Source organism: Prionailurus bengalensis, chromosome E4 (genome assembly GCF_016509475.1).
Source record: "Prionailurus bengalensis isolate Pbe53 chromosome E4, Fcat_Pben_1.1_paternal_pri, whole genome shotgun sequence".
NCBI lineage: Eukaryota > Metazoa > Chordata > Mammalia > Carnivora > Felidae > Prionailurus > Prionailurus bengalensis.
Window position 1 is genome coordinate 14772345 of NC_057360.1, and position 22458 is coordinate 14794802.

A 22458-nucleotide genomic window follows, 5' to 3' on the forward strand; every position below is an offset into this window, starting at 1 on the left:
TAAAAAAGTTGTATAAAAGGATACTCAGCCACCCTCTGCTCCTTCCCTAGTCAGCTTCTCTGTTTGTTAGCCCCATCATGTAATAACTTTCTTGGGCTGTGTTAGTTTCCTGTTGTTGCTGTAACAAATTGCTACAAATTCAGCAGCTTAAAACCATACTCATTTATTATCTCATGCTTGGGTAGCTCAGAGGTCCAGTCACGGCATCCCAGACTGCTTGGAGTCTTAACCAGGGCTGATGAAACCAGGGCCTTGGCCTGTATCTGAAGACTCTGGACCCAAGCCTGTTTGCAGGCTCATTCAGGATTTTGGCCTAATTTACTTGCATGGGGTTTTTGGACTGAGGTATCTGTTTCCTTGTTGGCACTTGGTCAGAGGTGGTTTTAGTTTCTGGAGGCCACCTGAACTTCCTGATTCATGGTCCCCTTTCTCCATCTTCAGTTTTTCTCACACTTCACCTCTCTCTGACTTTCCCCTTCTGCCTCATCTCCCTCTGCTTACCTCTTCTGCCACATCTCTGTGACTCTTCTGCCTTCACTCCTGCTTTTAAGGACTTCCATGATTACATTGGGCCTACCCAGGTAATCCAGGAAATTCTTCCTATGTTAAGGTCAGCTGATTAGTAACCTTAGTTTCATCTGCAAAATCTCTTCACAGCAATACATAGATTAGTGTTGAATAGCCAAGATTTGGGAACCTTGTGGGGGTTCTTTAGAATTCTCTAGCTGCCTACCATGTGGGTTTTATCTGTGCACCAGATAATTATTTGGAAAATTACCCTAAACCTTTTCATCTCTTTTTTTTTTTTTTTAATTTTTTTTTTCAACATTTATTTATTTTTGGGACAGAGAGAGACAGAGCATGAACGGGGGAGGAGCAGAGAGAGAGGGAGACACAGAATGGGAAACAGGCTCCAGGCTCTGAGCCATCAGCCCAGAGCCCGACGCGGGGCTCGAACTCACGGACCGCGAGATCGTGACCTGGTTGAAGTCGGACGCTTAACCGACTGCGCCACCCAGGCGCCCCTAAACCTTTTCATCTCTTAAAGGCTAGTAGGTATGCCGTTATAAACATCTACTGTCCAGATGAGAAAACTGTATAAACAAGACAAGTCCTGGGAACAGCAGTTTCCCCAACTGGACCTTAAAGCTGGGGACAGCCACCCCACAACTTGTGCCCAGTAGATGGTCCATAGATGGTTACTGCTCTTGCTGCTGCTATTCCTATTGTGGCTATGGCTGCTGAGGAAAAAAATAGGCCTGAGTCTGTGTAAGTTCTCAGAAAATTCAAAGGGCCTGTGATATACTATGTGTAACAGAATCTTTTATTAGTTAGGTCCATATCACCTAACTAATAGAAATGGTTTTCCAGGATGGATTCCCAACGTTTTCAGCCATCAGCCTCAGCCTATCATGCAACCTCAGCTTTGCTGAGGAATAGGGTGAATCTGTTTGCATGTTATTTACTAGTAAGAAACCTGAAAGTGTGATGATTTCTGAAATTAATAACAGAAAATTTAGGTGGATTCTAGAGGAAGACTCTTTTCTTCCCCACTCCATATTCCTCTGTGGCCCATATGGAAAGGAAGTCCCACCAACCTTTCTATCCTTTCTGGGAAGTACCTGAGGGGTGGTTTCTGTGTGTCTTTCTATTTCTTACATGTTCTCTCCAAAGAAACAGGAGTAACTAATCTCATGGGTAAGAGTCTGCTGCCCTCTGGGCTGAGTCCAGTGTCTTAGAAGTTAGGATTTGCTTTATAAGCAGGAAATAGACTTCACACTTTCTCTCCTGCACGGACTACAACATGGGAAGGTAAGGCAGCATGCTCCTTCCTCTTCTTACTTTTGTGCAAGAGTTGCAGCTGGGTCAGGGCTGGAGCTTTCTTTCTGGATCTGGTCCCGCCTATTTCTCTGACCTCATATCCTGTCACTTTTTCCTTCTGTCCTTCTTTTTTCCTTTCTTCCCTAGAATGTGCTAGGCGGGTCCCTGTCCCTGGGCATTTGTCCTTGCTAACACATTTCTCTGTCTTATTTCCTTCAAAGCACTTTTCACCATCTAAAATTTTCTTTAAAAAAATTGGCTTACGTGACATACTGGCTTGATAGGGCTGCCAAAACACAGTGCCAGAGATTGGGTGACTTAAACAACAGAAATTTATTTTCTTACAATTCTGGAGGCTAGAAGCCCAAGGTCAAAGTATCTCAGTAGTGTTGGTTTCTTCTGAGGCCTCTCTCCTTGACTTGTAGATAGCCATCTTTTCCATGTGTCTTCACATGGTCTCCTCTCTGTACATGTGTGTCCTGATCTCTTTACTTTTCTTTTTTAATGTTTAGTTGAGAGAGAGAAAGTGGGGGTGAGGCAGAGAGAGAGGGGGCAGAGGATCTAAAGCAGGCTCTGTGTTGACAGCAGAGAGTCCAGTGCAGGGCTCGAACCCACAAACCATGAGATCATTACCTGAGCTGAAGTCAGATGTTCAACCAACTGAGCCACCCAGGTGCCCCTAATCTCTTTTCTTATAAGGATACTAGTCAGATTAGGGCCCATGCTATTGACTTCATTTTCACTGAATTACCTCCTTAAAGGGTCTGTCTCCAAATATAGTCATGTTCTGAGATATTGGGGATTAAGACTTCCACATACGAATTTTGTGGGGAGACACATTCAGGCTATAACACGTGTATATGGTTTATCTTCTCCCTACAAATGTAAGTCTCATGGTAGAAGGGATCTTATCTGTTTGATGCTATATCCAAAGCACTTAGACTGGTACATGGTGTATAGTTAGTACTCAATAAATACGTGATCAGTAAATGAAGAAACTTGGGTAGTTTAGGTATATAGGTTAGATAGATAGTTTAGTTAGGTACTTATGGTATTTATATAGTTTGGATAACTGTAGGATTTGTGACTGATAATATGTGGAGGGAAGGCGGGAAAAAGTCTTGGGTGATTACTAGCTTAAATGATTGAATGTATAGTGGTCTTCCTCAGCATGATAGGAAACACAAAAAAAGGATCAGGGTTTCAAGAAAAAGCTTTGGACATGTTGAGTTAGAGATATTTGGAATATATTTAAGTGGGAAAATTAACAAGATCTTAGATATATGGTCCGAAATGCGGTGGAGCGATCTTGGCCAAACACATGGATTTAGGAATCAGTAGTTCATAGCAAGTAGTAAAATAAGGATGGCAAATGAGGTTATTAAAAAAACGCTCAGAGGAAGAGATCTAATATAGAGGCAAGCAAAATACTAATGTTTAAAGGTCGGATAGAAAAAGCAAAGTTTGAGAAGTGGAAGGATATAGTAGGAGAGCAAAAAGTGAGGTATCAGAATTAAAGGAGGAAAAATGTCAAAACAAGTGATCAGTTATGTCAAAGGATAAGGAGGAGTGTTTCTCCGGGACTATTCCAAGGAATAATCCTCCCATGAAATACTATTTGCAAAATTATTTTGTGGTCAGCCACGCTGAGAAATGCTGAAATCTACATACTTCTCTTGCAGAATCACAAAAAAATACGTACATATTAGTGTTTCTCAGAAGTCTTGCTGCAAAGAAACCCATACATTTGAATTTCCAAAGTAAACTTCCCTCAGCTAATTTGACCATGAATCGCCCCTTTCCTCTTACATAACTACTATTAATAATAGCACACAGAACTGGGGTCTTTGGGAAACACTTTTTGGGAAACAGTGCAATAGCGTAATCAATTAGGTAAACATTGAAATATTTCTTTGTATGTGATAATTAAAGGGTTTTGTGGACCTTGCTGGAGTTGTTTCTGTAGAGTGGTAGGGCCTGAAGAGTTGGAATTGGAGCAGTATCTTGGATGGATGGATGGTGTTTTAAGGTCAGATATGTATGCTTTGAAAGGGAAGGATGTGATCAAGTTTTAATAGACAATAGAGAGATTGAGGAATAGTAGCAAGAGGAGTTGAATAATCAACAGAACAAGATCTACAAGGAAATGGGAGAAACTGAGAAACAGGAGAAAGTTCTCCCCTTTCCCAGAGACTGCAGGAAAGGAAAGGAGAGGATGCAGTTTAGACATAGGATAAGGAGATTGAGAAAGCCAATGATAACCTCAGTTCCTCAGATAAGGACATGTGCTCAGTTGTCTTTGGTGCTGAAACAAAAGATGCTTTACTCCAAATCCCCCTCCCTGAAAACGCTCATGTCTGATCTTGCTCACATAAAAGCCCTTTCCATATGTTACCATTATTACCACTGTGGTCAGGGAGTCCCTTCTACTTGGGACTCCTATGTAGACATCATTGTCTTATGCCTTTAATAATCTGGTTTCCTTCAGGTCTCTGCCTCTGGGACTGAGACTTTTCTTATGAATTTCTGTCTCCCCATTACCTTTCACAAAGTGGGATGCTGTAAACATTGTGGGATAGTTAGTGGGTCACGGGTAGCATCGCAGTTTGCCCACAATTGTGAATTCAGTGAATTGCATTATTATAGCTTGAAGAATCTTAGTACTTGGGCATAGTTACACAATTGAGGCTTCTTTTTTCCCACAATTGAGGTTTTTTACTTTTAGTGGTAAGTCTTATATTTAAAATTCTCCAGATGTGACTTCTCTCCATCCAGGTATCATTTTCCATGCCCAGTTCACTTGATTTCATCTCTGCTTTCTTTGCCTGATTGTCCCGAAGTGTGTCATCTTTGTAGTTCTACATTTAAAGCATTTATTAGAGTGAAATCCATATGACTAAAGTTTAGTAAATGAATAATTATGATCGATTCAACCCCCAACCAAGGAGAGCTTCATTATCAAGGATGCAAAGTTCTATATTTTTTAATTACCTAGGTACTGTTCTAATTCTTGACCTTCTCATTTTCTTTCACATATCTTCTTTCTTATTAAATATTTAGTGTTCCCTACCTTACTTAATTTTTTTCACCACCAAATCTCTCTCTCACCCTCTCTCTTTTAGAGAGAGGGGAAGGGAGGAGAGGGGAAGAGAGAGAGAGAGAATCTCAAGCAGGCTCAGTGGAGCCTGATGTGGGGCTCAATCTCACGACCCTGGGATCATGACCTGAGCCAAAATCAAGAACCAGATGTTCAACCAACTGAGCCACCCTGGCGCCCCTCACCACGAAATCTCTTATTTATACCTATGTATTTAGTATCTGCTGAATATACATATTTATACTTTGACTTTTTTCCTCCCTAGTATTATTCTTATCTCTCATCTTTTTTTATTTTAAGCTGTTAAAAGTCCAAAATAATATCCTTATATTCATTTCTTCTCCAGCCATCAATCGCCAACTAGAAGCCCGAGAGCCATCTTTTTTTTTTTCCATATATTTAACAAATATATATTTGTTGGGCACTTACTATGCACCAGCTACTGTTCCAGGCACTAAGATACAAACGTGGTAAATAAAAATATCACTGTCTTTATGAAGCTCATAGTGAAGGACTCAGGCAATGAATAAGTAAAGATCAGGTGATTAATAAACTTACAAACCTTGGTTTCTTAAATGGGTCATCAGACAGTAAAAAAGAAACTTATAGGAAATGTGTGGCTTAGGCTGAATGAGCAGAAACTATTCCACGAGCAATTTTGGGCAAGCTGTATCTAAAATGCCAGACTAAAGAGATGAAGGAAGTTTAGCAGGTCATATAATAGATCAAGTCTGTCAGGATTCATAATGGGAAGACCCAAAATGTAGTTAACCAGACCATGTGTAGATGACAGTGAATAGCTTTCAGAGTTGCAACTGCTTTTGGTTAATTCTATCATTACTGTCTGAAAGCAGCCCTACTAAAGAGTTATTGTTGATAACTGTCTAAGGGATCTGAGTCTATGCTTTCTCAAGGTAGCAGTAGCAGGGGAAGGCATGTATGAGGCATACTTTATGATTTGGATTTTCTGTTTGGATTATTAAACAGGTAGGTAGTTGTCATGGCATAGATGAAAGAAGTTCTCTCTCTAATGGATGCCAGAACCTTACTCCATTTTAGGAGAACAAATCTACTGGGAAAATAATTGGTTTAGTTATGGAGAGGTTGATTTTTTGGTGTCTGTGAAATCTTCAGTGAGGAAGGGTCTGTTAGTTTAATGTATCAACCTTTAAGGAAAGTATCTGGGCTAGAGACAAGATTTGATACTATATGACCCAGTAGGAATGGATGAGGTTCCTTAGGAATGGTGTGCTGCATTTTTTAATATTTAGAGCACAGTGCCAACTAGGGAAGGAAGTGGGACCAAAAGAGCTAATTGGGAGAAGGTGGAGAGGGTCATTGGATTGATGGATCTGGTTCAGATAAAAAGCAGGTGTATGGAAGGTAACTGAGTGAGAGAAATGCAAGAGTAAAAGGCGTTCAGAGAGTGGGGTGGCTGAATTCAGTCTTTTAAATCTGGAGTGATTCTGAGTGACACATTTGTGGATGTGCTAGGGGGTGACTGAAAGTGTGGGAAAGATTGTTAGGGAAGGTGCAAGGGAGAAGAAGCACAGAACAGTGATAATGATGAAGATATAGAAATTAAATCATGGAGGCAAGAGAGGATGCCATAAATGCAAGTATGGGGAAGACCAATTGGCCCCAGCTGCCCTCTGGAGATATAACTGTGGGGTAAAGGAGCTTGGGTTCCTCTAGAGTCAATCACAGCTCGGGACAGGTTGCATTTTTGATGGAATATGAGTTGTTCAGGATGTAGCAACTCAGATTTCTGTGGGCCTCTCCATTGCATTGGTTCTTGGGTCAGAGTTACTGGGTGTGTGAACTTACACTAAAGCTATTAGATGGAGATCCTTGTTAGACATAAGGTGTCTGTACTACAGGAGTAGTACCCAGTGACATTTCAAGGAATCCATTCTGGTTATTAGCCATGAATCCCTTCAAGTGTAGCCTCCATCCTATGGGGTTTTCTGCAAGCTCAGACTAGAGGAGGGAAACAAGGCTACATCTAACTCATTTCTGAGTGCCCTAAGGAGTGAATGGAGACAAGGAGTTGGAGATGGAGAATGGGAACTATTTGGGGCATCATGTGTTAAGCTGAAGAATTAAGTAGAGAGTGAATGAGTACCAGAAACAAAGTCAGACCTGGGTGAGGGGCAGAAGTCACTTCCAAAATCACTAACCCAACGTGGTAAAATGAGAGGATTAGCAAGTCATATGTATTCCAGACATAAGAGAGAATGGGTTGGATATGGAGTGGGTGGAAAATGAAGTCTAGTTATTAGGGTGAAAGAAAAAAGAGTCTGGTTATATGCTATACAGTAGATGGTTGGTGTGCTTTAACATCCAGCCTCCTTATTTTGCAGAAGCAATACAATTAAAAAATAAACCAGAAAATTGCTGCATTGGAGAATTAACTCTTAGCAGCACATAACCAGCAAGGTGATCTTGAATAATCTCTTAAAGTATATGGCACTCTATCTTCTTATCTGTAAAAATTAAGCAATTGGATCAGATGATCTCTGAAGTTTCTGGTAGCTCTGTGATTCTACAGCCTTTATTCTTCCCTCATTCACATCCCTGCTATCCTCACCCAATCTCCAGCATCCTCTTTTGGGTCCCAAATTATAGTGAAGGGATCCACTTCTTTCCTGCAGGGCCAGGCTCGCACTTTTGTCTCTCTCTAACATTTAAGATTGAAGTAATAGCATACATTTGGAGATAACTCACATCCTGATGGAATTCAGCGAATGATCCAACTTCTCTAAAAAGGAGCATGACTGTATTGTTTGTATTTTGTTTTTGTTTTGTTACCAGGCAGTCCATGTGAACTCCATTGAAATATGGTGTGTCAAATGAGTATTGTGCCTCAGCACATCAGCAGAGTGAGCAGTGTGATGGCTGCTTTGGTCAGTGGAGGAAGTTGAAACGAAGACAGAGTGAAGATGGAGAAACAAGATGGAAGTGGTAGAGAGAACCAAGAGAGAAGGCTAAGGTGGCTCTGAGAAGGAATAGAGAGACTTTTCTTCCTGTTAAGGGCAGTAGAGGGAATAATCCAGCTGACAACTCACTATTCACAGCCATCTGGCTCCAGGAACAACAGATTGATCGTGTATGTGCCCAACTCTTTCAAAATGGTGAGCTTTGTGAACATTCTTGTTTATCTGGTGTGGACACTGAGTATCCAGCAAATGTACTCTGTGAGCATTTCTTGGTGGAAGCAGGTCTATTCAAATGAGGTATTCCAACATAGTCTCTGAGAAGAGGGGGAGTACATGAGGACTCTATGCTTTTATTCGAGAAGCTGACAGGAGGATTTGGATGAGGTATTGAAAGTTGCTTTCTTTGTTTTACTTTTGAAATATGAGGGCTGACTGGGACTAGGCAAACTGCTTTCTTCTCATTTCTTTTTTTTTTTTTTTAACCACACTTTCAGCATGTGTTAGCAGGCTGCTTTTCTTTCATTGACTGGTTTTGATGTAGGAATAGTGTCCCATAGGAAGAGGAAGCAAGCAGATCGATAAGCAATCTTAAAACATTACTTAAGGCCTGATGTCTCTTTTTAATTAAAAAAATATTTTTTTGAGAGAGAGAGAGAGCACAAGCAGGGGAGAAGGGCAGGGAGAGAGAGGGAATCTTATTGAGGCCCCGCACTTAGCATGGAGCTAGACACGGGGCTCAATCCCACAACCTTGGGATCATGACCTGAGCTGAAATCAAGAGTTGAGTGCTTAACTGACTGAGCCACCCAGACGCTGCAGACCTGATATCCTGATATCTCTTAGTAGTCATCTTTTTTTTTTTTTATTTAAAAAAAATTTTTTTTAACGTTTATTTATTTTTGAGACAGAGACGGAGCATGAACGGGGGAGGGTCAGAGAGAGGGAGACACAGAATCTGAAACAGGCTCCAGGCTCTGAGCTGTCAGCACAGAGCCCGACGCGGGGCTTGAACTCACGGATCATGAGATCATGATCTGAGCCGAAGTCGGCCGCTTAACTGACTGAGCCACCCAGGCGCCCCTTATTAGTCATCTTATACTAGATATTTCTCTATGGGGCACACACACATCCAACCCTTCCTCCATTCAGTACCTGGTAGTAACTCACTCCATGTAAGAAGATTATGGATTTGCTCCCTCTTTTCCCTTTACCCCATTCCCTTCCTTCTAATAAGCTGAATTTGGGTGTGAGGGTAGTCAGAGGGAGTCTAGCTTCACCCCAATTTGCCACCTCTAAATCACACCTTACAAATGAAAAAAATTCACATCCTGAATTTATACTTGTAGCAACAAATAGCTTTCACTGCTACCTTTTTTTTTAATAAAAAAATTTTTGTTTTAGTGTTTATTCACTTTTGAGAGACAGAGAGCGAGCGAGCACATGTGAGGGAGGGGCCAAGAGAGAGGGAAACACAGAATCCGAAGCATGCTCCAAGCCTGATGTGGGGCTCCAACCCACAAACCGTGAGATCATGACCTGAGCCGAAGTCGGACGCCCAACCAACTGAGCCACCCAGGCTCCCCTCACTGCTACCTTTATATGCACCATGGAAGCAGACACAATCTCAGAGGTCCCTTCTGACTCTAAAATTCTTAGAGTCTGTGACTCTTGGGATTTTTAACAGGAAGTGGCTATGGAAGTGAAGTGACTCAGAAGTGGCCATAATATGCAGACAAATCTGAGAAATGATGCCATGTTGACGTAACAGTCCTCGAAGGTGTGATAATGCAGTAAAGAGACAGTTTTGGAGTGTAGCTTGAGTTGGATCTTTCAGAATCTTGTATCTCCTCTCCAATTTTATTTTTTTATGTCTATTTGGCACTGTGTCTAAGAAATAATTAATATTCATTAATGCTTTCTATCATTAAAAATAATCAGAAAAGGGGCACCTGGGTGGCTCAGTCGGTTAAGTATCTGACTTTGGCTCAGGTCATGATCTCATGGTTCATGAGTTCAAACCCTGCATCGGGCTCTGTGCTGACAGTTCAGAGCCTGGAGACTGCTTCCAATTCTGTGTCTCCTTCTCTCTCTGCCCCTCCCCTCCTCTCTCTCTCTCTCTCTCTCTCTCTCTCTCTCTCTCTCAAAAATAAACATTAAAAAATGTAAAAAAAAAAGCCGGAATAAAACCATTTTTTTTCATATGGAAATACTTAAAGAAATGGAAGGACTTAGGGACAATTATACCGTAAATGATTCTCAGTCAAGTTTGGCTACTTGACAGCATATCAAAGAAGGCTTCAGAGAGCTTCATTTAACTTCCATGTGTACCCATCAGAGGGTGGGAAGAATTTCTTAATTCTAGGTAAATTTGTTACAGGTCTACAAGTATATGATGATCTAAATTGCATGTTGTGTAAATACTTTTCCATTTAAGAATTGATACCATTCATGATGGGTACACCAGGTTAGAAGTGAAGAGATCTGGAATTTGAGGCAGTCAGAGAGATAGAAACTACTCAGGTGTCTGGAACTATCATGAAGAAAGTTTTTAAGAAAATTGCGTGTTATCTTTAATTCAACTGCTTAGAAACCATTACTGTTCTCAAACTTCAAAGAAATCCCTTCTTCTGTTTTTCTTCCCATCCCACTCTTTTTCTTCCCTTTCCTTGTGTCTGTACCTAAAATTGTTCAGTGACGACTTGGGCAATAGTCTGTTTGCATCTTCCTGGGCACAAAAGAATCATGTCCTCATGTGTGGAAGCCAGTCCTGGTGCAGTGGGAAGGGATTTCATATTGGGTCTCAGATCCTGAGGAAGTCCCAGATTTGCCTCTTACTGGCTGTGTGACTTTAAGTGAATAATTTAAATTTTCTGAGTTTCGTTTTACCATCTGTAAAATCAAGGGATTACTACTTACTCCATGAAGTTCTTATGCGGGTTATACAAGTTGTTTGTGAAAAATACGCTACCCTGTAGATTGCTACTGTGTTCTTAATTAATTAGACTTAGAAAATGGAACAGATGTGTGGTCAGTTATGTAAGGTCACACTTACATATTTTCCTGAAATGTCTTGGATTATATTACATAGCAAAGTTCTTTTATGTCTAAGTGCTACCTCTGGGTGTAATCGCTTATTAGCATCTGATTACTTTCTTTGTTTCTATTTCCTGATTAATTTTGGGAGAGAAAAGTTATCTGCCTTCTGGCAGCACTTTTCTCTTATTTTGATACTTTTTGTTAGATACCTTTCTCCCTAAGCGCTAACATTTATGTTAGTGTGGCATTAAGAGATTGCAGTAAAATTAGATCTTCACGAGGAATAAATAAGCATGTCTTCAAAAGGACATCTGCATAGGTTCTAGAAAAGAAAAATTAAAAGATTTTCAGCTGGTTATGTTATTATTAGAAGTATTATGTTATTATTATATACTGTTATTCCAAAAGTATTCCTAATAGCAGAGAGGCTTTACCTGAGGATCTATAGGTGATGTAGGATTAAACTTAACTAATGAAAAACGTAACAAGACAATATTTCCCAAGAGTATAAGTTATCTGTGAATGGTACCAGGAACAACTAAATTTATTGCTCCATGTTATTCTTTAGGATCTCAGATGTCAAAAAAAGATCAAGGTCAGAAACACAGATGGTGCTCATACTAGTCAGCTCTAGCACTAGAATCAGCTAATAGGTATAAAGAAAGCTTTGCCCAGGTTGGAGCAGGTCAAGCTATTTTACTTAGAGTCAAACATTTTAAGGATGATTTTGCTAAGCTCATTGTTGAGTTTATTCTATTGTGAGTTTGTCTTCAAACAGTATTGCACTTGGGTTTGCTGTAAGTAGCTACTAGTAATTCTTTGACCTTGACCTTAGCTCCTCTCACCATTTGAAGATGAAGTCTGAGAATGGGCAAATTTCTGTTCATGGGTCATAAAACAGCATTGACTGTCATCATGTAAGGCATTTAGAATTTGTTCTAGTTCTGGAAAAGTTTTCTTTTTTTTTTTCCTTTAAAAAAATTTTTGTTTAATGTTTAATTATTTTTGAGAGAGACAGAGACAGAGTGTGAACAGGGGAGGGGCAGAGAGAGGGAGACACAGAATCTGAAACAGGCTCCAGGCTCTGAGCTGTCAGCCTAGAGCCCGATGCGGGGCTTGAACTCACAAGCCATGAGATCGTGACCTGAGCTGAGGTCGGACGCCCAGCCGACTGAGCCACCCAGGCGCCCCTGGAAAGTTTTCTTTATACCTATTAGTGTTGCCAGACAAAAATCTATTACCTGATGTGCAGCAAGCCAAGCACTGACACTGGTTTTTGTGGCTAGGAACAGTGTTTTATTGCAGGGTGCCAAGCAAGGATAAGGGAGAAAATTTCTCAAATCTGTCTCCTTGAAGGGCTGGGTTGAATATATTTAAGAATAAGAGGTCAGGATGTCACAGGGTAGTTAGGTTGAATGGAATATGCTAATTGTATATACAGAAAAAGGGAGGTACTCTCCCTTCTGAGCACAAACATTCAGGAATCCCATCTCTTTATGGGACCACATGTTCATTAAATGGCAGTGTAAACATGAGTGGAGGAGTAAGATCTAGGGTGTGTTGTCACAGAGGTTACTTTTGTTCATGCTTGGCCCCTCCTGTGCAACTGGAAGAATTTTTCTCCTCAGCTAGTCTTATCAGTGGTTGGTCAACTTCAGCAAAACAAACTCATAAACCAGTCAGGTTGACTAGAGTGCCCTTAGAGTAGAATGGTCAAGCATCTGTTAACTCAGTGTGTTGGTTTCATTAGCTCATGCCATAACTTCTTCTCTGACAAGTATGAGACCATCTGGATTCCTAATATTGGACTTTTTTGTCACTAAGATCAACCTTCAGAGCAAGAAATGCTACCTGGAAACGTGTGCATGTATGTGTGTGTATGTGTGTGTGTATCAAGGGAAAGTGGTATGATTCTGAGATGCATTCCATATTTTTTCTCAGAAAGTCCTCATCAGGGATCTCTCCCTGTTGCCCACACTGATAACTCACCTGTTAACATCTCCTTTATTGGCTCTTCTCTCCTTGTCTTATTTTCCTTGCTTTCTCTGGGATCACTTCCCAAATAAATTGCCTGTACACAGTACTTCTGTTTTTGTGTAACCCAAAGTAAGACAACCATTAAAAAAAGAAATCCTTGGGAGATGAAAATCCAATATAAAAATTTATTCATCCCATTTGAAAACAAAAAAACATTCACATTTTTGTAAGAAGAAAAATTGTAAATAAGCCAAATACCAAATAAACAGACCTTAGTTGTCAAATCACATACACATGAACACACCCATACACATACCTCCCACACTCAGATTGGTCTAAGCAAGTGGACAATAACTTGAATGGGCAGTAACTTCAGCAAGGACCTTGCTGAAATATAAAGCCAGAAAATAGAAATTGTGACTAAGGTGTAGATGACAAATTAGAAGTTGTGAACTACAGTCAAGAATAAAACTGAAGAGAAGAAATAAGATGCATTGGAATTTGGGTAGATTAATACGAACAGAATGAACTAACACAATTAGACTTTGGTATGTACGATGATATAATTTCTGTATGTGATTTGTAAACTTCATTGAAATTCATATTCAAGGCATTCTTGTCAACAACTGGAATAAAAGGATGGTTGCCAAGAAAGTAGATGAACAAGGAAGAATAATACTGCACTAGAAGGCCTTTGTGGTTTTTTTTGTTTTTGTTTTTGTTTTTGTCTTAGTTTCCCTGAACTTTCTGACATTTGGCAAGTCAGTTTCTCTGAGTGTGTATTTCCCTGCCCTGGGGGTCAATATGAGCTCAGATTTTATAATGAATATGTAAAGACTTTGAAAATTTAAGAGTTTATTATTTTATTTATTTATTAAAAAAATTTTTTTTTTTCAACGTTTATTTATTTTTGGGACAGAGAGAGACAGAGCATGAACGGGGGAGGGGCAGGGAGAGAGGGAGACACAGAATCGGAAACAGGCTCCAGGCTCTGAGCCATCGACCCTGACACGGGGCTTGAACTCCCGGACTGCGAGATCGTGACCTGGCTGAAGTTGGACGCTCAACCGACTGCGCCACCCAGGCGCCCCAAGAGTTTATTATTTAAAAAAAAGATGTAGGATGTGAGAGCTAATATTTGATACTCTTAAATCTGTTTGGGCCTCAAGGAAGTACAGTACACATAGCTTACTTTATTGATATAATTTTTGTATAGTTAAATGTCTGAATTGAAGAACCTAATGTAGATTTTCTTTTCTTATAGTAAGCCCCAAACACAAGAATTGTTCCCATCTCAGGATAGCTTAACAAACTAATAGCTTGTACCCTGGAAATCTGAAATATTTCTGATTTATCCGTCGTGCTCCAAGGAAGCACTCTTGGAAGTATCTTGGAAGTATCGAGGAAGTATCTCTTGGATACTCAACTACTCTATTATATCCTTGATTGTGAATTCCTATAGTATGCTCAGAACCATGAAATGTGAAATGGACCATGCAACAGAATTGTCAGAGAGTTCGTTCCTTCATGGAGCTTATAGTCTAGCTGGGGCAAAAGTGCATCCAGGAAATTAGTACAAACAAATACAAGTCAGTACTAATTCAGATACCTATTGAGAACCTTCTGTAGGCATTCTCCAGATGTTTTGGAGGAAAATCCAACTTGTCTTTGAATTCTGTGTCATGGCAATTCAGTCCATTCTGGGGGTCAGAACTGTTAATATTATTGATAAGTGTCCTTTGAAATTATCATACCAAGTCATCTAGTAGAGTGGGAAGGTGAATGTCACAAGTAATTCCCCTTCTTCATTCTTCTTTTTCCTCTACACCCCATCAGGGAAAAACCCCTTCTATCTCTAGAACTTGCATGAAAAACCAGTGAAATAATCCAGTGATACTGCTAAGATTAGTGACCCAACTCCTCCTCAATGGGTGCATTTCTAAACCACATATGTCAAAGTCGTCACTACATATAGGTCAGTGTGTGGTTTCCTACACTGTGGCCACTTTGGGGAGAGAAAGCAGGACTGTTTTCTTATGAAAAAAAGGGTCCTCACCTGCCCAGAAAAAGACTGGGCAGATAATGGTGGGCTAAGAAAACACAGGAAGACCTGAAAGTCATCGAATTTATTCATCTGGAAATTCTCCCATTGGCCACTGTTCATCCCTCTTAGGTCACAGCTAGTGTTCAGAGTGAGCTGGTTCTATTCTAGCTGGGAGGCCCCAGGCCAGAGGAAGGACAGTGTGGCTTGGTGGGGGTTGGTGAGGAGATAGCCATCAATATATGTGGGCTAGATGCCTGTTTCCTCATGTCTCTTAGATTAGGAGATTCAAGAATTGCTGCTAAGAGACCCTTGAAAACTGAGGGAGAAGGAAAGAAGGCATGTCTTCATGGAATGGTACAGGGATTCTGGAGAAGGCAGGCGATAAGGACATGGTGACTGCTATGGGGATGTATAATAATTGTCAGTCCTCGAGTACGGAGTCCTGGGAAACATATCAGGGCATTCTCATGTCAGAATATTGTATTCCTTAGTCAGTTTAGGAGAATGGCTAATTTTCAAGAAATAACCTGGTAGTTTTTCCACACTGGTTTATGCTGAGAAGAAATCTTGGATTATGCTCTATTCGGTAATTTTTCCTACACTGAAACAGAATGAAGTCATGGGTAAGAGGTCAGACTCTAGAGCCAGATAGTGTGATATAAAAATCCATTCCCAACCCTTTCTAGTAGAGTGACATTGGGCGATTTGCTTAACTTTTCTGCCCCTTAGTTTCCTTGTTTCTATAATGGAGATAATAAAAGTATCCATGTCACAAGAGTATTGCAAGGATTAAGTGAATTCATAGATAAGAAATGCTTGGCACATAGTCAGCATTCAGTAGTTGTTTCCAATGGAGGTTATATGCAAATCACCCTCAACCCAGGCTGCAAAGGCCAGAGTTGGAACACATGGGTTTTGCAGTTAGATTGGATCTAGAGTCAATATAGTTGTGCCCTTGCTTGCTATGTGATCTAGGGCAAGTTATTTAATCTTTCTAAGCGTCATTTTCTCCATCCATAAGTGTGGATAATAGTAGCATTTACCTCAGTTTATTCTGAGGAATGAATGAGATGATTTATATAAAGTTCTTGATGCAAGATCTGGAGCACAGTGAATGCTACTTGGTTAACACAACACACACACACACACACACACACACACTATATTTTGCATCTTACACAATTGACTCTTTTTTCCTTGAAAAGAAAACCTGAAAAACCTTCATCTTCCCTAGTGAAGTAAGAATAATGACCCTAAACTGATTACTTATATACTTGGGAAAAATATATCCTTCTCAACTCTCCCTTATTTTTTCCTTGCCGTCTCCTATATGAGGAGCAGACCAGGGAAATCTGTTGCAAAACAGGAGGGGAGGAAGAAGAGGCCCAAGCTGACTTAACACATGTCCCTCTTCTCACAGGTATCAGCCAGCAAGGACTGGCTTTATAATTTGGGGGGCTCAGTGCAGAATGGTAGTGTAAGGCCCTAGTTCAGAAGTCATTAAGAATTTCAAGACAGTGACATGAGAGCATTAAACCAAGTAAATGGCTTTCTGCAACTGTGCAGTCCACCTATCTATAAAGCTGGTCCTGCAGCCAGCCCTAGGGCAGCAAGAGGAATGAGCAGTTGAAACTCCTAATGTTGTTGGTTTGAAGCTCACTTTTCCATTCTTTGCATCCCTGAGCCTGATTTAGCCATGTGAGTTCATTCCCAGGGCTCACTAGGAGCCTGGAGACTAGGAATATGAGGTGTTAGAGATACCTCACTCCTACTTCTGAAGGGAGGTAGAGAGATATTGGGTTAGAACTGTCTAACCCAATCGGTGTGATTAGTTCTTAGGAAATCCTTATAAGTGTAGGAGGAAAGGTCATCTACTGCAAACAACTCGTCTAGTCATTGGAGAATATTTGAGCTTGTGTGTGTGTGTCCTGTAATAATGCAAAGTGTTCATTTTCATGGTCTAAGTATCAGTTCATTTCTTATGCTTAACCAAGTTTTAACCTCTTGGAAGGACTTACCAGTCCTCAAAGAGGTGAAAGCTTGACTTTTCTTCTCCTTTGTTAGATATCACTCACACTAGCTTGAGGGTGTTAAGAAGAAGATGAGACATGTGCAGGGAATAAAGATGCTTCAGTCTTCAGAAGCCAGCAATGCATATTAAAGAGCAACTTGTTAGTTTTATCTGTTAAATACTCTGTAGGGAAATTTGGTGATGGACTTTAATTCTTTGGGAGACCATCACATGGCTCAAATCACCTATCCTTGTTTTATGGCCAGGTTTGGGAGGTAGGGCCCTGGGGATGCAGCAGCAGAGATACTGGAGGGGATGTGGGGATAAATACGGGAGAGAAGGGGGTTTTGAGGAAAGCTGCTTGAGTTAGAAGAAGGAGAAAGGTGTTTAGGGTGAGGAGTAGGACAGAAGAGGAGAATGTAACAGGGGGTTGGAGAGAGAAGAAGAGGACAACCAGGAAAAAGGAAGTCTAGTTTGAAAGGTTCTATAGTTAACCTGTGGGTTAGGAAGTCCCTGGGAAGGAGGAGAACCCCTGGAGTTTAGTTCCTATAGCATGTCCTTTCCCTTCATGGTGAATAGAAAGCCCCAAAGGGCCTTAGAGAGAACACTGCTCATTGTAGATCCCCTGGCACTATCACACACCTTAATTCAGTGAGTTGGTTACTTCTCCTGGTGGTGATTCAGAGTCATCATATGCAAAGCAGGGGGGTGTGGCAGAGGGCCTTACAGATTTCAGTCTGAGCCAGACCACGAATTCCAAGCAAGTGAATGAATGTGAGAAGAAGAGAAAAGGTCAGAGAGAGGAAGGAAACACATCCTGTTGCCTGTTAAACATTTCCTAATGGTTTTCAATAGCAGTTTTAATGAGATATTTACATACCATAAAATTCTCCCTTTTAAACTGCGCAACTCAGTGCTTTTTGGTATATTTACAGAATTGTGCAACAACCATCACTATCTAATTCCAGAACATTTTCATCACCCCAAAAGAAACTACCCGTTAGCAGTCACTCTCCATTCTCCTCTTGCACCCTGTCTCCTGAAAGCATACACCTGCTTTCTGTCCCTATGGATTTGCCTATTGTAGACATTTCATATAAGTGGATTCATACATATGTAATCTTTTGTGACTGGCTTCTTTCACTTACCATTATGTTCTTAAGGTTTATCCATGTTATCGCATGCATCAATACTTCATTTCTCTTTAATTGCTGAATTATATTCCATTGTATAAATATATCACATTTTGTTTATTCATCAAGTAAGAAACATTTGGGTTGTTTCTACTTTGGGGCTATGATAAATAATGTTGGAGAACATTCTCTTACAAGTTTATTTATTTGTTTGTTTATTTACTTATTTATTTATTTATTTATTTATTAATGTTTGTTTATTTCTGAGAGAGAGAGAGAGAGAGAGAGACAGAGCAAGCAGGGGAGGGGCAGAGAGAGAGAGGGAGACAAAGAATCAAGAAGCAGACTCCAGGCTCTGAGCTGTCATCCCAGAGCCCGACACAGGGTTCGAACCCACAGAACATGAGATCATGACCTGAGCTGAAGTCAGACGCTTAACAGACAGAGCCACCCAGGTGCCCCTCTCTTACAAGTTTTTGTATGAACATGTTTTCATTTTTCTTGGATGTATACTTAGGAGTAGAATTGCTGGGCCACATGGTACTCTATATTTAATATTTTGAGGAACCACCAGACAGTTTTCCAGAATAACTGAACCATTTTACATTCTTATTAGTGTTGAATGAAAGTCCAGTTTCTCCACATCGTTGCCAACACTTGTTATTTTCTATATTTTTGCTTTTAGTCATCCTAGTGGGAATGAAATGGTATCTCATTATGGTATTAATTTGCATTTCCGTAACAACTAATGTTGAGAATCATCTAATATGCTTATTGGCCATTTGTATATTTTCTTTGGAGAAATATCTACTTGTATGATTTTCACTGTGGTGTCTTTTTATTGTTGAGTTGTACAAGCTCTGTATACATTCATTCTAGATATAGGTTCCTTATCAAATAATGACTCAAAAGTATTTTTCCACATTTTATGTTGTCTTTTCACTCTCTTGATGGTGTCTTTTGAAGCATGAATGTTTTAAATTTTGATGAAGTCCACTTAATCTATTTTTTTCTTTTGTTCATGTTTTTAGAGTCATATTTAAGAATCCACTGCCCAATCCAGTGTCATAAGGGTTTACCATTTTATTTTCTTCTCAGAGTTTTATGATTAAAACTATTACTTTTAGGTCTATGATCCACTTTGAATTAATTTTTTGTGTAAAGATCCACTGTAATTCTTTTGCATGTGGATATCCATTTATCCCAAAATCATTTGTTGAGAAAACCATTCTTTCCCTACCTTTATCAAAAATCAGTTGACCATAAATGTAAAAATTTATTTCTATACTCTCAAGTCTGTCCTATTGATCCATATGTCTATCTGAATGTCAGTACATTATCTTGGTTTCTGTAGCTTTATAGTAAGTTTTGAAATGTAAATTGTGAGTCCTACAACTTGGTTCTTTTTATTGTCTTATGTTTGATGATTGTTTAGGTATTTTATTTCATTTTTATTTACACATTAATTTCTTTTTTTTAAAAAAAAATTTTTTTTTCAACGTTTTTATTTATTTTTGGGACAGAGAGAGACAGAGCATGAACGGGGGAGGGGCAGAGAGAGAGGGAGACACAGAATCGGAAACAGGCTCCAGGCTCTGAGCCATCAGCCCAGAGCCTGACGCGGGGCTCGAACTCCCGGACCGTGAGATCGTGACCTGGCTGATGTCGGACGCTTAACCGACTGCGCCACCCAGGCGCCCCTACACACTAATTTCTTGAATCGGTTTGCAAATGTCTGCATAAAAACACTGTTTTTGATAGGCATTGTGTTGGATGTATAGGACAATTTGGGAACTATTGCCATTTTAAACCAACATTAAGTCTTCTGATCCATGAACATGGGCTGTTTTTCCCCTTTTGTCTTTTTAAATATTTGTCTTTCAACAATGTTTTATAGTTTCAAGGTATAAGTCTTAACATTTTTTGTTAAACATATTCCTAATATTTTATTGTTTTTTGATACTGTTATAAATTGTATTATTTCTTAATTTCTTTTCCAGGTTGTTCGTTGTTAGTGTATAGAAATGCAATTGATATTTGTATATTTATCTGTATCCTGCAGATTTTCTAAAGTCGTTTATCAGTTTTAATAGCTTTTTTCTGGGTGTCCTTAGCTAGATTATGCAAATAGAGATAGCTTTCTTTCTTTCTTTCTAATCTGATTTCCTATTATTTCTTATTCTTTCCCAATTGCCTTGATAGAACCTCTAGAGTACTGTAGGATAGAAGTGGTGAGAGGAGATATCTTTATTTTGTTCCTGATCTAAGCGGTAAAACATTAATTATGATGTTACTTGTGGATTTTTCATAGGTGGCCTTTACCAGACCGAGGAAAATATGTTCTGTTCATAGTGTATTGAATGTTTTGAGTATGAATGGGTTTGGATTTTGTCAAATGCTTTTTATGCATCAGATGAGATCAACCTCTAGTTTTTGACTTACACTTTATCAATGTGATGAATTACATCGATTGGTTTTATAGGTTAAACCAGCCTTAGATTCCTGGGATAAATTCAACTTTGTTATGGTATGTAATTCTTTTTATTTGTTGCTAGATTTGGTTTGCTAGTATTATGTTGAGTATTTTTGATTTTATATTGCTGAGGGATATTGGCCTGTATTCTTTTCTTATAATGTCTTTGTGTGATTTTGGTTTCTGGATAACGTAGAATGAATTGGAAAGTGTTCTCTCCTTTTCTTTTTTCTTTTTTTTTAATGTTTACTCATTTATTTTGAGGGAGAGGGGGAATGGGGGGGTGCAGAGAGAGAGGAGAAAGAGAATCCCAAGCAGGCTCTGACAGCACAGAGCCCAACGTGGGGCTCAAACTCACAAACCATGAGATCATGACCTGAGCCCAAATCGAGAATTGGATGCTTAACCAACTGAGCCACCCAGGAGCCCCTCCTTTTCTATATTTTGGAAGAGTTTGTGAGTGATTGGTATTAATTATTCCTTAAACCTTTCATAGATTTCACCAGTAAAGCCAGTTGGGCTTGGGTTTTTTTGGAGGGAAGTTTTTAAATGACTAATTTAATACCTTTGCTTGTTATAATCATTCAGATTTTCAATTTCTTCTTGAATCAGTTTCTTTCAATGTGTTTTTTTTTAAATTTTTTTTTAAATTTTTGAGAGATAGAGAGTGTGAGCTGGGGAGGGGCAGAGAGAGAGGGAGACACAGAATCTGAAGCAGCCTCCAGGCTCTGAGCTGTCAGCATAGAGCCAGATACAGGGCTTGAACCCACAAACTGTGAGATCATGACCTGAGCTGAAGTTGGATACTTAACCAACTGAGCCACCCAGGTGGCCCCTTGAGTCAGTTTCTATAGTTTATATCATCCTAAGAATTTGTTTACTTCATTTAAGTTATCTAATGTGTGGACATGCAGTTGTTCCCAGTATTCCCTGATTATCCTTTTATTTCTGTAAAGTTGTAGTGATGTTTTAGCTTTATTTTTTTTAATGTTTCCTTGCTTGTTTGTTTGTTTGTTTGTTTAGAAAGGGGAAGGGACAGAGGGAGGGAGAGAGACCAAGCAGGCTTCATGCTTACAACAGAGCCCAATGTGGGGCTCAATCCCATGAATGTGAGATCATGATCATGACCTGGGCCAAAATCAAGAGTTGGCGCTTAACCAACTGAGCCACCTGGGTGCCCCTAATTCCTAATTTCAGTAATTTGAGTCTTATGTCATTTTCTTTGTTAGTCTAGATAAATGCTTGTCAATTTTGTTGATCTTTTCAAAGAGACAGTTACTGGTTTCATTGAGCTTTCTAAGTTTTTCATTTTTTATTTCATTTGTTTCCTTTCTAATCTTCACTGTTTTCTTTTGTGTCCTTTGCATTTAATTTGCTCTTCCTTTACTAGTTTCTTAAGGTGGAAGGTTAGATTATTGATGCCTTCTTCCTTGATACAGGCATTTTTAGCTATAAATTCCTCCCAGGCACTGCTTCAGCTGCATCACATAAATGCTCGTATGTTGTGGTTTTTTTTTTTTATTCCATCTCCAAATATTCTCTAATTACCTTTGTGATTTCTTTTTTGACCCATTAGTTATTTAGGAAAGCATTTATTTCTGCCTGTTGTCATTTTCTCAAATTTCCTTTTGTTTATTGATCTCTAATTCCACTATAGTCTAAAAATGTACTTTGTTATGATTTCAGTCTGTTACATTTAGTGAGACTTGTTTGTGACCTATTTTATGGTGTACCCTGTGGACTCTTCCATGTGAACTTAGAAAAATATGTGTTCTGCTGTTGATGGTGGAGTGGATGGGAGTATATAGATGTTTTGATAGGCATACTTGGTTTATAGTTTTATTCATCTTCTAATTTCTTGTTGTTCTTCTGTCTTGTTGCTATATCCATTACTGAAAGGGATTATTGAAGCCTTCCACTACTGTTG